Here is a 16,719-nt window from a genome sequence, read left to right as displayed (position 1 = left end):
TACAGCAAAGTATTTGGATTCAGTCTATATTATGGGCTACCATTCAATTGGCAGGATCAATTCCTAACAGGTATCTGTTGCATAAATTGGGCATACAGAGGCATGAGAATAATTTTGCATACCTAGCTTGGAAAGTCTGTATGCTACTTACAGGATATTTGAGAGCTATTTCATGGACAATAGATTTTACTCATGTTATTTTTGACAATTTAATATCTTAGAATTTTCTAATTTGTCAAAAAATAGCAAAACTATAGGTCTGGGCTTCCTTTGCTTTCACAGTAAGGATATTTAACAAGAATATTTCTATCACAGAAGCTTGAAATGAATAGTAAAAGAATGGGACAGGATCTTTAGCTTAAAAAAAGAATAGGATTCTTTACAAACTTGTAGACAAATCCTTGTACTGAACAGAGATAAAATATACCCTGCTGTATTGATTTTCTCAATTAAGTTAGACATGGGTTTCTGCCTACAAACATCCATAGTGAATATTTACTAAATGATCTAGTGAGAATCATCTAAAAATGGAATTTGCATTTCCTGTATACAATATAGATTAAGAACAAACGTTATTACTAAAAACAATTCACTATGGTTTTTATCCTTCATCTTCCTAGTATTGGTTTAAACATCAAAAAAAGCTGGAAAATCTTGTTAAGCCATGCCGAACAGAAATCAAAGCACAGGAGACGAGAAAAACTGTGCACACAGGCATAGTTTTAAATTTTCAACAAATTGGAGCAATAAAGTGTACTAAGCCTTACTCATTTTAACATGATCCTGATAATTCAATACCATAACACTGATGCAAGCCTTACAGGCATGACCTCTTTATTGCAAATTAAAGGCTAATATAAATTTCTCATCCCTTCGAGGACAGCAACAGTGTAACCGGTAGCAATGGATATGCCCTCAGTAGCTTAAAAAGCAATATGATATGTTCTGATGCACAAATCAATTGTAAAAGCATAATGCAAATAAACTGATGAAAGGTGATCTGAAAATTTAATTAACTATCACGTTTAGCAATAGGCACTACATATGTTATCTAAGTGGAGCACCCTCACCCACTTTCACCACCCAGGCACATTTCTCCAGAAAGGCCATATGTCCCTCCTTCCCCACTGTGATGCTTCTAACACTGTTGGTGGCACCAAGGACAATCACAACTACCCAAAATTATATCCTTCATTGGAAAAATCAGCAACAAAGTGTCAGGGAAGTACAGGGCCGGTGCAAGGAAGTTTCGCGCCCTAGGCGAAACTTCCACCTTGCCCCCCGCCCAAGCCCTGCGGCAGCTCCCCCCCCCCACCCTGAGGCGCCCCCCCCCCGCCCTGAAGCGCTCCCCCCCCCCGCAGCAGCTCCCCCCCGCCCTGAAGCGCTCCCCCCCCGCAGCAGCTCCCCCCCGCCCTGAAGCGCTCCCCCCCCCCGCAGCAGCTCCCCCCCCCCCGCCCTGAAGAGCCTCCCCCCCACGGCAGCCAGCTCCCCACCTAAGCTCACCTCTGCTCCGCCTCCTCCCCGAGCACGCCGCCCCCGCTCTAAGTTTCCTCCCCTCCCAGGCTTGTGGCGCCAAACAGCTGATTGGCGCCGCAAGCCTGGGAGGCAGGAGAAGTGGAGCAGCGACAGCACGCTCGGGGAGGGGGCGTAAGAACGCTGTAAAAAAAAATTGGGGGCACCGCTTTTTGGCACCCCCAAATCTTGGCGCCCTAGGCAACTGCCTAGTTTGCCTTAATGGTAGCACCGGCCCTGGGGAAGTATCTGCAGGTCATAAAGGTCAAGAGGAAGAAAATATAGGAGGAAGCACCAGCTCTAATGATTAGAGCACAGCAAGTGGAGTAAGACCTATGTTCTATACCAGTCTGCACAACTTTAGGTACGTCTCAACTTCCTTATGTTTCCATTTCCCCCACCTTTAAAATGAGCATCACCTTCCACCTAGATTAAAACATCAAATCCTGATATTATGTATCTTTAAAAAAAAAAAAAAACACAGTAGTCTCCATGATGATGCCAAACAAGGCTGCTCCTTCTCCTTCACTTCAGTGCTCAAATTTCTAGCCTAGCTGACTGACCGAAATTTGTCTCCTCCTTGACTGGTGGAGGGATAAAGCTAGCCATAACAGCTGTTGCTGGTTAGTATAGGAGAAAGGAACTATACCAAAAGGGGGAAAACATTTTGTTTCAGAACTCAGCCAGGAAGTTGTAGTAGAGGTTGAATAAGAACATAAGAACAGCCATACTGGGTCAGAACAAAGGTCCATCTAGCCCAGTATCCTGTATTCCGACAGTGGCCAATGCCAGGTGCCTCAGAGGGAATGGAAAGAACAGGTAATCATCAAGTGATCCATCCCCTCACCCACTCCCAGCTTCTGGCAAACGGAGGCTAGGAACACCTGGCTAATAGCCATTGATGGACTTATCCTCCATGAACTTATCTAGTTCTTTTTTGAACCCTGTTATAGTCTTGGCCTTCACAACATCCACTGGCAAGGAGTTCCACAGGTTGACTGTGTGTTGTGTGAAAAAATACTTCCTTTGTTTTAAATCTGCTGCCTATTAATTAAATCTGCTGCCTATTTAATATTAAATATTAACTATTAAAACACTCCCTTTTCCCTATACCACCCGAACAGAAAAAACAAAAACAAAGGTGGGGACAATGAGAAAAGGGCTTCAGAATCTCACTCCATCAACCAGAAATATAGTCCAATGTCATTACCCTTTCTTTTAAGCCCTATCTGACTCCTTTGGTGTAATCCTGTCCTTATGAAAGTCACTGGGATTTTTGCCCCATGACTGCCCCATACTTCTGTCAGTCATACTGGACCAACCTATCATACCCACATATATACCCTGGCCACTCTGGGGACTTTTCGCATCCTTTAATGTTTAGTGAGTTGTTTTAATACATTTCTGCAAAAATGTTGCCACACTCATTTTGGCCACCCTCTTAATGCAAGTTTTACTCAACCCCACCTGTGTTTAAGAGACATAAGCAAGAGGTGTTTTCTAGAACATTAGGCTGAGAGGATATGTTAAGTGCTTGTCTAACATTTCTGTAAGATTGCTGGACCATAACAAATCCACTTTGCTTTTTTAAGAATTAGAGGTGGGGAGACTGTTTTCTTTCCCAGTACATTAACAATTACACGGTGTTTTAACTCGATGTCTCCAAGAATTCTAATGCTGCTAAACAAACTTCTCATTTTTACTGTAATAACTTGTGTTATGGTTTAAGATAAAAGCCTTTTCAATTAGGAGTTTAATATCATACTGGACCACATCAACTCAAAAAAATTTTACCAGTTAAAATTTTGTTTCTATTCATCAATTTGAAAAACTTGTATTCTTCATCACAGGCCAAGATTAGTTGTTAATAGAGCTGAACTTCTTAAAATGGTATTTCATAGTGAAACTGAACAGAGCATGTCAAGCAGACACTGAGCATGCTAAGCAAACATTCAACATGAGAGGATGTTGCAGACTCCATGAACATTAGTTCCAGTATGGAAAAATCTATATTAAGGAGACAGCATTTCTCTCTCTCTCATGACAAACAATGGATATGCTGCCAGAAGCCTTTCACCATCATTTTTTGATTGGGCAGGTATAACTTTTGTTTTTTTGTGTAACCGTCAATTTAAACACCAAATAGACAACCTACATTAAGTAATGAGACTAGAGCAGATTGCTCTTACTACAGTCCCAAGTTTGAAACTTAACTACATTCTAATCGTCCACCTTCAGTTGCTTCATAAGTTTTCCACATATGGTCTCAGCTCAAGTGGGAACTTTTGGGAAAGTTTGTTTAGCTGTCTGAGCTATGAACATTTTTGTTTGTGGGTAAATAGGATGACAGATGCACTCTCCCCCCCCCCCCCCCCTGTAATTGAAATGTGGCTGAATCCTCAAAAGTGGTTTGCTTTGATGATCTCATTGTATTAAATTGTTTGCCATTTTAATATGTTAGGATCATTTAAAATTGGTCATTAAAAGCCAGCAAGGATGCATCTCTGTAACATGGCGACTTCAGTTCTGAACAGTCTGTGCTTATAGGACTCAGAGTGGGGAGGAACTGAGAGACATTCTGGAAGTAGAACAGCTTAGAAATTGTCTTTTAGTCTGTTAAATAAATGAAAGGATACAAAAATACTGCTCTTAACATAGCATTAAGGTTGAGGGATCTAACAATCTAAAGTCGGCATTATCAAATGTTAACTTTGATGGATTGTTTGTTATTAACAAATACTGGTATAAAGTCTATTTGCCATGAAACATGGCTAACATAAAGCAAAGCAAACCTTAACTTTTGGAATTTTCTGTCTTGAGTGCTTGGTTTCTCAACTTGAATGTTTCATTAGTATTAGTGGTTTGCAATTAATAGCTCAAAACTTGCGCTAATTTCTTCTTAATTAATCAGAATGTCAATCATATTATTGAGTCTACATGAATGATGTGCCTCCTTCTTCCAAGTACTTTCAATACTGTTTAGGTTCCCAACATACACTGGAAAAAGCTGTTAAAATTCTCTTCTATTTTAACAAGGACATGCAAGCACACACCCAATCTAAGACAATGAATTATTGTACTCCGCATTTCCTTTCAGAAGACTGATATCAACACATCCAAGACCCATACTTTTCCTCTCTTATAAACCACATGGCTTCTCCAGCTGAAAAAAATATATAAATATTTCCTTCCCCTCCCTTTAAAAATTAGAGTGTATTTGATTTGATCTTGAGATCTTGCTGCTTCCAGCACCAAGGAATTCATACTGACACTGCTCCAAGAAAGGAGAAATGTATGCTGTCTAAATTAAGTAGGACAATTTAAAGTGCTGACAAGAGGAACAGGGAAGGTACTCAGGGCATTTTAAAGCACTGTGTGCTCTGTTAAATACTGAACAATTGCATCATGTACAGGAATTTTCTTCATTAATTCATTTTTCCCCCTTAGGTATACATCAAGTTTTTAAAAACTAATGTGCCATGCAACGCAACACTTTCTGATTTATAGGCACTTGAAAAGAAATGTGCAGATAGGGAGCCCATGTGGAATAGCTTGTCCAACATCACACTATGGCCTGTAATTTCAACTGTAATAAGAACAGTTCAGGGGATCACTGACAAACTGTATTTCACTCTATTCAGATTTGCCAGACTTTTCTTTCCTTGGTTGAGAACCAGTTTTTTTCCCCTTTAATTCTACAAAGAATAGAAAAGCAGCATTGCCCCCGTGAAGAAGTTTAGCACATGATGCAGAAATGACAGCTGCAATTGTTCATACTTACAAGCTGACATCTAAGTAATATTATGAGCCTGGTAAAAACAGACAAAAGCCCTTTTTCATATTAAATCATTGCATCTCTGTATGGAACACCGTAGCCTACAAAAAAGAATCTTCATTCTTGCTAAAGAAACACCACCCCAGTGCCATTTGGAGTAGCCAAAGTCCCAAAGGGCCACCTTCCCCCTTCTCTCTTTTTCCTTTCCCATAGCAGAAAATAAAGAGATATCTTTACGGTATGTTTGTGAATAAACTATAAAATGAATACCAAAAACCTTGCAATTTCTGTTTTGACTGACTTGTTTTGCAATTCTGAAAGCACACATTTACTAGAGAGATGAGTGGGTCTAAGGGGGTGGAGGATTTCCAGAATTGCTAATGGGAGCTAGGTGTCCAACACCCATTGAAAGTCAAAGGAAGTTGGGCGACTGGCACGTTTGAAAATTCCACCACAAAAAGGAATAGAAATAGAAGAGGTGGTATCCACAAAAATATCTAGCCTGGGTTATATAAGTAAATATGGCATTTCAGCCTCAACCTGGAATTTTCTTGCCAGGAGCACTTTAAGAATCTCTCACTCACACACAAAAATACATATGTTTAAAGACAGAAAGAAACCCTTTCCCTTAATTCAATCACCTCACCAGCTCTCTAGCCTTCACCTGCACACCAAAAAAGGATAAACCAGACTTTTTACTGTATGCATTATCAGAGCTTTTCAAAATGGCCCAAATGGAGCATCACAACAATGTATCAAGTTTTAACTGGCATAGTTGTAATGACCATGGGACAAATGCAGTAGAATCTCTGTACACTTCTCTATAATCCATTTTTTCAAATGTTTTATTATGTTCTTACTAATGAGTTGGATGTTAACAGAGGAATGCATGATATTGAAATGGTCCTCTCTCACCAATTCATCTTTATTATACAAACCTTTCTCTGTAGGCCTGATCCAACGTCCACGGAAGTTAATGGAGATACTCCCACTGACTTCAATGTGCACTGAATCAGGCCATCTATGAATAACACACACTTATGGGCCTTTCTCCATATTTTGTGTGCTTTACCCTGGCTTAGATTACATAGTATCACACACCCTGGATAAAACCACATAGAAGACACACATTCATAAGGCCCCATTAAGTTTTGACCTCCCCCACTCCCATGATGTCTCTGTGGTGACCACTCCCTCACACAGCAATAGGCTGCTAGTAGAGAGCAGAATCTGCTGACAGGAACTTGGCTCACACATTAGGATCAGCCAGGAAGTGAGAGGTTCTAAGACACGGGTGAGGGAGCTGCCAACTCAGCACTAACATGTGTAATAGTTATTCCCTTTAATATTTAGACAATAAAAATAAACTGACATCCAGCTAGTATTAAATCAGAAAAGGAAAATGGTTGACATTTTCTTATAATAGGCACAAATGTAATCAACATATGGTTGTCTCTAAGAATTTAGACAGTGGTCAAAAATGAAAAAAAAAAAAAAAAAAGCCACTATATTTTATTACTGCTATGTTGTCCTCAACATGTTATTTATCAGAACCTAGTCAATTTCAGAAACTTGCAGAACTGTGGCAGGTTCCCATAAAAATCCAATATAGGAGCCAGATGCAAGACTATACGCCAAACACTTATGCGCACACAGTACATTACTTTCAATCTCTGATAATCTGTTTTAAGCTTCCATTTTAACTATATTTAAAATCTGTTTTACAGATCTTAATTTTCTTCCCCTATATGAAATGGTTAACACTGAAAAGCAGAGTTCTGTCCACATTTCATCAGTTTCTGGGTCAACCTTCAATCCCTCTGCACAAGTGTGGCAGCCCTCATCCAAACAGGCCATTTTAGTTTTCTTCACAGACCACCAACAGCAATTAGCAATTGCAACATCCATGTATTGTAATATATGGCACAGTTCTAACAAACATCAAAACATCTATAAGAACATATTTCATCCCTAAAAAGTCTGTTGGGGGAAAGAGGTGATACTGATTTTGGAGTCAGACAGCTTATTAAAATAACTTATTTTATAGTCCAGAGCACTGAATACAATTTATTTTGCTCTATATGCTGCCAGCTGGAGCTTCCCATGAATTTCCTTACGGTTTAACGACGGCTCATCTAATAAACCCTCTTTCATTTTAATCAAAATGCTAAGGAATAGATTTGAAGTAATAGAAAAGACCTGTCAAAGTGATGTGATATCCTTCCAGATATGGAACAGAATCAGCATGAGAGCTCACAAGTGCGAACCTATGGGTAATGCAGAGGTAATACATTAGCATGGCATTAAACTTCAGAAGATGTACAAGGAGCACTCATCCCACAGACTGGTCATTATTTTTACTTCCATCACTTCCAAGGGCCATAATTTTTGACCTATTTCTTTTAATGGACAGAAAAACTGAAATTATTGCTTAACCAGTCAGTTGTAATCTGAATATTAGATATATAACGAAGTACAAATGTCAATCAGAAAACCCCAAGTACTAAGCTTTGAGTTCCCATATCAATACTTCCATCTATAATGATGCCAAAAACAAGAAAAGCCTGCTTTTTTTCCAGCAACTAGCTCTTTAATCTCACAAAATAGTTTGACATATCAAAATACCTATAATCTGCAAACATTGCACACAGTTGAACTACATAATACATGTTCTCTTTCCCATCACCCTTGTATTCTCTCCCCCATCCCTTCCCACTGCTCATTGCACCCATGTGCTGCCTCTTCTTTAACTTAGTTTGTAATGTCTTTGGGAAAGGAACTTTGTTTGCACAGCACCTAGGACCAATGGGGCCCAGTCAAGATTGTGGCCTGTGGGTGCTTTCATATTAAAAATAAGTCAATAATATCGTCATTTACCATAGTTTCTGAACAGTGATGTGGCCCATTTCCCCAATGAGTAACTTGTATTTTTACAATACGTCAAGGAGATATTAGTCCAGAAACCATCTACTTATTGATTCACAGCAACTCCCATGCAGTTTGCACAGCATGCACCATTTTATTTTTATGTGCCCTTAAAAGCAGCTCAGAGTAATCCTACTGAGCCACTTCAGAAAATTTTCTGTATTTGGTTTTATCATAGGAGTTTATGACTGAGACCTGGAAAAACGAGGGACAGCACAACTAACTGTCTCGATATGTACATACCTATTAGTAGTGGGAAATTCATTCATGACATCCTGTACTTCAGTTCTGTATATGTGACCTTTCTGATACAGTGAAGGTAAATCTTATCCAGACAACAGTGGGATAGTTTCCCTTTTTACTTTACCTCACTCTTTTAACATTTATTTCAGGGATGAATCTATTTTTACTTTTATCCCTGGCTATACCATGTATAATTCAGAAGACAAGTTTCTCAGAAAAGGACCTGTCTTATGTGTAAAGCACCATGCACACATATGGTACCATACGAACAAATGAGATGCAAAAATAACATGTGAATTAAGTACAACTAGCTGTTTCGAAACACAGATATAGAGTCCAGAATTCTGAATTTGGAACATGTAAGGATTTAATTGTTATGAACACTAGCACACTTCTCAAAAAACTCAAGGAGGTCATTTTATTAAATACACCTCTACCCCGATATAATGCTGTCCTCAGGAGCCAAAAAATCTTACCGCATTATAGGTGAAACCGCGTTATATTGAACTTGCTTTGATCCGCCAGAGTGCGCAGCCCCGCCCCCCCAGAGCGCTGCTTTACCGCATTATATCCAAATTCGTGTTATATCGGGTCACGTTATATAAGGGTAGAGGTGTAGCTCCAACACATTTTAGAAAAATAATGCCCTTTAAAAAATGTCTCCAAGATTTTTATAAAGGAAAATCAATTATATAGACCGTATTTTACCCAGACACCAAAGACCTAAACAAAGTCTTCCATCTCCTCCTGCCAAATGAACTTAGCAGTCAAGATTGGCAGAGAACAAGGAAGTTCTGCTTTCAAAAGAATCATGCACACATCAGTACTCTTCTTTGGCCATCATCAACTGCCAGGAGCAACCAGACATTAATAGTCCCAATGGAATAGTGCCAGGTTGACTCACAAAGGAAAAATCTTAATGGTGGTACTGTATACCCAATACCTACAATGAAATCTACAGATTAAAATCATACAAATGCTAAGCATTACCTATTACACACTGAAATTTGTTTGCAACACTTTATATATTCTTCTTACCAATTAAACTGCTCCTTCCAAAGAGCCAAAACACACTTTTTGATGTTTTTCCCCTTGGTATGTTATTGAAGCTCCTACTTCCTTCAATACACTCCAAATTCAACTGGAGTCCAATCAATTGACTGACTAGGAAGGCACTCAACTCCTGATCTTTTTCTTCTAAAGGGTTTCACTTTTCTCAATATAGCCCTTTTCACTCTTTTGTTTACCCTAGTTCAACTGGTCTTATAATTCTCTGCTTTGATAAAAGACTGCCTGTTTTATTGTAAGTGCCATAACCTACTTATTGCAGGTATTCAAGCCATGGGTTTATTTTTCTCATGGACATGTTTTCTAAAAGGTAAGGTATTATTCAGTTTTAAGGACAGAGTTCAATTCTTTCTTTTTTCCTATGGTGACTTTATACTCTGTACACAGTACTTGAGGGAAAAAGTGCAGTGTGTGTTTCTATATGACTCACAAATGTCAGGTTGAGTTTGTAGAGCTGACAGTTAGGAAATACTACCTTCTCCCTGTAAACTCTGCACATCTGATCTGGAAACACTGAGACACAAAAAACAAGGAACTTCTCAATGTCATTTTCACATATTCACTGTCTTTTTATTTTTTTTAATCGGAGTCCCTCTTACCCATCTGAAACACTGTTTTGCTTCAAAGCTTTTTGTATCTGGAAGGTTTGCTGTGCTAAGTATTGATTCTGAATATCCGATATAATAAACACAGATTAAAAATGCAAGGTATCCATATGCTAGAGATGAGAAAGCTATTTATGGAAGATGTTGAATGCAAAAATATGGTACAGTTCTCACAAAATCTTCCATCCATATACCATCAAAAAGCTATTAATGTGAGAATTCCGACTCTCATCTTACTTGCATGTAATTTGGAAAAGATTCCATATACTGAGGACAGAATATAAAAACTTGCAATGGAAGTACTTAGAGAGTCATTTGTTCTGCTGCAATCACATACATTTAATGCATACCCATGTCTTACATTTTAAAATGTCTGAAAGTTATCAAATCTAAAATATAGTATTACATCTATATTTTCCTACTGTTTCATCACATGCTTTTCTTTGAATACTAATAAATTATAAATATCATAGACTAGATGAAACAATTTACTGACCCTATAATATTAAGTCAGGCATTATTTTTATCTTTATTACAAAACTACATTATTCCATGTCTGCTTTTATGATCAAATCCTGAGAAAGATACTGAGCACTTGTAACTGCCATAGAATGAAATGAAAGGACAGGATGCAATGTCAGTGCCACTTGCAGGTTCTCAGGATTAGGCCCTAAGCACAGCTTCATTATGTGTGAGGTCTTCTTTTCCCAAAGAAGAGGACATAATAAGGAAAGAATGGTCTTTTAGAAATTCATGGTGTATATTTATCATATTTGTATATGTTGTTTGTGCTTTATTTTTAATTCAGGAAAAAGCTCCCCTCAGCCAGCTTTGCAGTAGTTATAACTGGCAATCTGGTTTTCTTTAAGAGTAACAGACACAGCCAGGCACTTTGTGTGACTGTAACTACATCCATTATAAACTTTCAGCTTATTTGATAAACTCTGACAGGGAAAAAAAAGGTTGCCAGAGAGGAGATAAGAGAGTGGTGTGTTCAATACTCACAATTTTCTAGAGAGGGAGAGCGAGAGAGAGAGAGAGAGGAGGCAATACATTCCAGTGCCTTACTATCCTAAAGCACAGCCAGTGCCACTTCTTTAAACTACCCTACTCAAAAAGAAACATTTTGGGATGATTAACCCAAATGAAAATAATCAACATTGAAAATAAAAGCATCTCAGCTGCTTGCAGCTTTCAGTGTAACTGCTGCTTCAAAATTTCTGCTGTGGAAACTAATGACAGCCTCTTTGAAAATAACTCTGCTCTCGCAGTAAGTTTTACAGCTTATGTTTAAGGTTAAGATTTTGTCACTGTTATTTTTAGTAAAAGTCAAAGGCAGGTAGCAGGCAATAAACAAGAATTCACGGCAACCCAAGCGCCGCCACCCGGGGCTGGCAGCCCGAGCCCTGAAGTCACAGAGGTCACAACAACAACAAACACAGAATCGGTGACCTCTGTGACAAACTTGTAGCCTTACTTATGCTTGACAATCTGTTCCACCTTGTATTTAGCTGTGATACTCTGAATACCTTTCCCAGACCTGAAGAAGAGCTCTGAATAGCTCAAAAACTTGTCTCTTTATTAGACCCACAGGAGTCGGTCCAATAAAAGATAATACCTCACCACTTGTCTCACTAAGTCAGATGTGGCATTTAAGAAGAAAGGCATTTTTAATTGTAGGATTCAAGCACTGAGGATTTTAAAGCTTTAATATAACTCTAAACAAGAAAATAGAAAGATCTTTTCATCCAAACCGGAACCAAAATAAAAGAATCTATAGTTAGGTTCTAAATCATCAGGAAGAAAAAGCAGCAGCCAATATTATTTTGACCCTATGCTTTCCATATAGGCATGCAAAGCTGAATTAGGAGGAAAAACATTTTAAAAGAATTTAAGAGTTAACACAAACTAGTTTAAACAGCGCTGAACGTAAAACAAAAACAAAAATCCAAAGTATTTTTCCAGTACCTATCACTCAAATTATTTTTAAAATCTATATCAAACATCTATATACAGTCATACATATATATGGTACTTTATAAACGTATATAAGGCGTTTGCTCTGTTCCAGACAGGATGAAGTCTAAAAAGGACAAACAAATAAGACAGATCAACAATTCAAAATGGAGAGAATGTCAGTATTATTGATGAGAAGAATTGAGGGATTGATTAAGTAGCAAATTTTAAGCGTACGGAGGAGGAAGTGGTGCTTGGTCAATACGGACACAGCAGGAATCCAGGCACAATGGCAACAATGTAAAAACAGCAAGGACACATTCCAGAAGATTCATTATAACAACACCCCTACCACACAGAAAAAGTGTTAATTTCACAATGTTAATATTAAAGCATAAGAATTAAGAAATTCAAGAGTGACAGTTCCCACAACAACTTCAATTTTGTCCTCGAGTATATGTAAGATTTCAGCTTTTTTCATTAACATACACGAACACATACAACTTGTGTTACTGCAGTATTAAATCTGACAACATGAACACAGAAAACGTAAAACAAATAGCTCTTGCCCTGCATCCTCTCATCAGTTCAACCATATAATGATAGCAATAGGAAAAGTAACCTGACTATATTGCACACCATATATATTAAAGACTACACGTACAACCGCCTAGCCAGCAAACGAAAATGTGACTACACATGCAATATAGACAAATTAACATTCCCATCAGATGTTTATCTTTCGCATTTCCTGGATGTGTTCATTTTTACAACCTTAATAGTGTTTTAACATATGCTTTTAATTACATTTAGCTCCTCTGAACACCCCCCTCTCCTGCCCCTCTCCACATACTCCTTTAACTTGCCTACTTTGTTTTTCCTTTCATTGTGAAAACAAGTTGAGTGTAAATAAAAGCTCTGCCCTTTCTACTCAGTAGAGTCACAATCCATAGACAATGGACTGCGACATCACTGAGCGGAGACAAATGTATTAGTGGAAAAAACTTCTTATAATGTATCATTATCATCCTTCCCACACCATCAGGTGCATAAAGCAGAAGTCGGATGGCACCAACCATCCCGATCCTAAGCTAATTTTTTCAAGTCTTTTATATTCACATGTAATAATGCCACTTCAGCTAGGAGTGTGCCTCTATGTCAGCCTCTCTGCCTTTTTCTCTGGGTTCACTAAGCAATGCTCATTTAGGAAGCCTACTATAAGACATTATTAAAAGATATCACAAATACATCCATCTTTTCATACTTGCTTGTTTTGTTGTAGGCAGTTGTGCCCATTCTAGGCCTCTTAATTATTTATCATATCAGTCCATTTTACATATTTTATCCATGTACATGTATTGTAAATTTTTCAATTGCCATTGGATGGATTTATTTTCTAAAATTCTATCCCTATAAGCAGACACTTGGGATGTTGCTTCTAAAGATCTTAAGTTTGGTGGTTTTGCTGATCACACTGGACTTCCATGCTGTATTGAGTTTTCAAAATACAGCACTTGCTTCACCTATTCTGGACTTTATATCAAATATGTAAGCACTGGTATCATGAATCATACTACTCAGATACGTACATTTATTAACTGTTTTCAAGGCTTCACCTTCTACGTAAGGAAAGTTATTGGTAGGTAAATTTTCATAACTTCCGTCTGATTTATTGATAACAAGACCTATTTGCTTGAGAGAATTTGCAAGAACAGCTGTGTTTCTCTGCATATCTTCAACTGATTTACTTATAAGACAGATGTTGTCTGCAGAACATAAGTCTCCAAAGCTCGCCTACTACTCCCACAATACCCCTTTACCTACTGATAGTCTGTCACATAAAGTCAACAGTGACTCCAAACAATATAGGGGACAAGACACAACTCTGCCTGACACCAATGCAAGTTACTAGTGACTGGTAACATTAACCAGTTCATTACCTCCTGGTTTATTGACTGTTTATTGAATGATTTTGTTGGGGATACCACAGATTTGTATCATCTGCTACAAAGATTCTCCATCTACACTAATGTCCTGTGAAAAACAACAACATTCAGAAGTATTGGCACTTGCCATTCATTGTTTTTTTTCACGATATTATGGAAGATGAATACCTGATCCACACAATATCGATTGGAATGAAAATCAGCTTGTTGTTTTAAGTCTGCTACCTATGGCATCTCTAAGTCTATTTAGGGTGCTTACACAGAAGACCTTCCCTGGGACTGAAAACACCACAATACCACACTAGTTATTACAATCACTGAAATCTACCTTTTTGAGAGCTGATTATAATCCCTCTTTTCCACTCTTCCGGGCCATGTCCCTTCTCCCATATCAGGGATAATAGGATTTTCATGTTGTCCTCTCCACTTGCCTTAAGCAGTTCTGCTATGATTTGATCTTCACCTGGTGATTTATTGTTACTTAATCCATCAATGTCTGCTTTCAATTCATCCAGGGTAATTTCTTCACAGCAAACATCAAGCTCTGCCATCTTCTCTACGTTATCAAAGCTGAATGCTATCTCTGGTGGAGGCCTGTTAAGGATATCATGGAAATGCTCTATCCATCTTTTGTTTTGTTCCTCTAAGGTAGTAAAGGGTTTTCCCTTGTTTATCTTTTACTGGAACTTCTCTACTATGGCTAAAATCTCCAACAAGTCATTTAGTGGTTTGATTAAAAACCTTTCATTGCTGCCATTCCTGTTACCAAATGCCTATCAATAAATGCTCTTTTATCCTCCCTGGCTGATCTTTTTTTATTGGTTTATCTTTATCCCTATATTCCTCCTTTTGTTGTTTACCCTCTTCTGTTCCTAAGACATTAAGTAGATTTAACCTGTTTTTCTTTCTGTAACTGTCAGGGTTCCCCGCCCCCCACACTCTGAACTCTGGGGTACAGATGTGGGGACTCACATGAAAGACTTCCTGAGCTTATATTCTACCTGCTTAGGTTAAAACTTCCCCAAGACAGTTATGCTCAAGCCTCCCCAGGAAAGGGGGTGAAGGGACTTGGAATCCCTATCCTCCCAAAGTATCCCCCCAAGTGACCCTTCCCTGAATTTTTGTGTAAATCACTTGGTGGTGGCAGCAATACCGTCCAAGGACAAGGAAAGGAATTTGTGCCTTGGGGAAGTTTTAACCTAAGGTGGTAGAATATAAGCTTAGGAAGTCTTTCATGCGGGTCTCCACATCTGTACCCCAGAGTTCAGAGTGGGGGTGAACCCTGACATGGTGGCAGCGATGGGATAAACTGTAAGTTCAAATCCAGCCTCTGGAGTACCTCCATAGCTGGGATGGGTCAGCCAGTCCTTTGTTCAGAGCTTCAGTTTGTAGCAAAGTCCCTACAGAGGCAAGAAGCAAGATTGAAGACAAAATGTAGGAGATGCTGCAGCCTTTTATAATCTCTGCCCTCTGGAAGATCACAGCAGCAAGATGGAGCCTGGAGTCACATGAGCAAGCCACATGTCCATGCATGACTCAATTCTTTACATGCCGACACCATTGTTTACATGTTAGTTTGAACGTTCCCAGGAAAGCTCAGAGGTGGATTGGCGTCTTCCAAAGCCCATTGTCCGTTAAATGTTTCTCGATTGGGCACTTACTGAGAATAGTCCCCTCTCAAGAAGCTGACCAAATGCTTCACTGAGACTACTTGGAATCAAATACACTGAGATACAAGTACATAGCCAATATTTATAACTTCCACTACCAAAATGATACACCCATACAAATAGCATAATCATAATCAGCAAATCATAACCTTTCCATAGACACCTCACACGACAACCTTTATACAATATTTGCTGCAAATATCTAACAGTGGTTGCAACAATGATCTAAACGGTCATAGCTTATGTCAATAACGTCACAGCAATAGTGTCCCACATGGCATTGCAAATCCATTCTTCTTTCCTAACTTTGTTATATTAAGAGAGCAGAGACTGTCCGTGGATTTAAGGTTTACTAATGGCTTACATGCTTTTTCTATATCAAAGACTACTTCTGCCACATTTGACAGCTTTCTTTAAAAGTAAAATTCTAAATCATTCCTTATTTGTTCATCCTCAGGTTTAAAGATATTCATCTTTCTTATGATCATCTTTAGAGGCAATTTCCCAAATTTCACTTCATGATGGCAATGCATTGATAATCACTTCCTACATATGCCCTTCTGTATCTGCAGATGTCTTGAAGTGACTATTAAAAATATCTTTGTACACCAAAATGATCTATTAGATATCGCCTGACTGCATTACTCAAAATCAATGGTTTTTTTTTAAATTTTGTTCTGAGAAAAGTGTGTTTCTCCAACAACAAAATGGTCAAGTGACATAATTCAAGAATATGCTCGCCAATGTTGTTAAATGAGCCATGTGTGCTCATTGTGTCCATCATGCCATGACTGACTATTCCAACTACAGAATTCGTATCACCCTACAATAAAAATCATGTTGTGGGCCTTTGTTGATGAGATCCTGAAGAATGTTACTGAAAGTATCTTCATCTTCCTCATCACATACATTCGTTGGGGCATACCATTGAATAACTATCACGTGTATATAGTGTGTTTGAAATCTTGTATATTACTGCCATTAACCAGTTCCCAGTCTAAAATGGTTCTTTGTGTGGT

The 16,719-nt window shown here is 38.4% G+C and overlaps 1 protein-coding gene across 2 annotated transcripts in view; it reads right to left on the bottom strand.

Annotated features, from left to right (window-relative positions):
* Positions 1-16,719, bottom strand: part of NBAS (NBAS subunit of NRZ tethering complex) — a 409,271-nt gene that overhangs the window by 306,397 nt on the left and 86,155 nt on the right. The window lies entirely within an intron of this gene.

The sequence above is a fragment of the Emys orbicularis genome, chromosome 3 (genome assembly GCF_028017835.1).
Source record: "Emys orbicularis isolate rEmyOrb1 chromosome 3, rEmyOrb1.hap1, whole genome shotgun sequence".
Taxonomy (NCBI): Eukaryota; Metazoa; Chordata; order Testudines; family Emydidae; genus Emys; species Emys orbicularis.
Note: the sequence above shows the minus strand (reverse complement) of the source record. Positions and strands in the feature narration are given on the sequence as shown.